Source organism: Megascapheus bottae, chromosome 15 (assembly GCF_031878675.1).
Source record: "Megascapheus bottae isolate mThoBot1 chromosome 15, mThoBot2.hap1, whole genome shotgun sequence".
NCBI classification, from domain to species: domain Eukaryota; kingdom Metazoa; phylum Chordata; class Mammalia; order Rodentia; family Geomyidae; genus Megascapheus; species Megascapheus bottae.
In genome coordinates, this window is record NC_143523.1 from 31,314,446 (window position 1) to 31,315,290 (window position 845).

Consider the following 845-nt stretch of genomic DNA (forward strand, 5'->3'; position numbering starts at 1 on the left):
GTGTCTTTTCACAAACCTTAGGTCAAGTGTGCATCTAATAGAACTAAAGCGGTGAGGCTCAGTAGTAATTTAAAGAAATATTTTGATCAACCAGCTTCCATGAGAACCAAAAATATAGGCACCAGCTACGTTGATTTTTTTGGTAGCTATCTATTCAAAGCCATCCAATTTCAGCTACAATGATTTTAGAGATGGTGCCAAAATTCCTCCTGTTGGCATTTTAGTCCCTCCCGGGATAGGGAGAACATGCCCCGACCAGGATGAGCTGAGCGGAAAAAGGAGAGGGCCTACTGACCACCCGCACCCAGCCCTCCCTGGCAGGAAGACAATCAGAGGCATCAGGGAGACCCATCAAGGCAGGAACTCGTTAATTGAGGAAGTACATTCAGCTAATACAGGATGCAGGAGCCTATCAGCACAAAGGTGGGCAGGGCGGGGGAGATCCACGTGTTTACTCTCACTATAGGTCTCAGCAGAGAGTGACAAAGCGATAACACATTCGTGCCCAATGGTAATCTTAGCAGAAAGTGATTCACAATACCCATGATATAGCTCAAAGTTAGGCATGGTGTTCATACATGACAGCTCATTTCTTTGTGTGGTTATCTTACTCAGTGATGCAGATCCATGGGCCAGCCTGACCTGCACTGGGCTCCCAACACCTCCCACTAAGGCTTTGATTTACAGGTCTGGGTGTAGTCTGGACCTTGGATTTTTTTTTTTTAAACAAGTCCCCAAGTCATCAGAAGAACCAGTCAGGGTTATGAACTTGAAAGATTTACAGCTTTATAGGTTTGGCCACAACCCCATAGCCTCTGACAATTTGTAAGTTGACTGATTTCCTT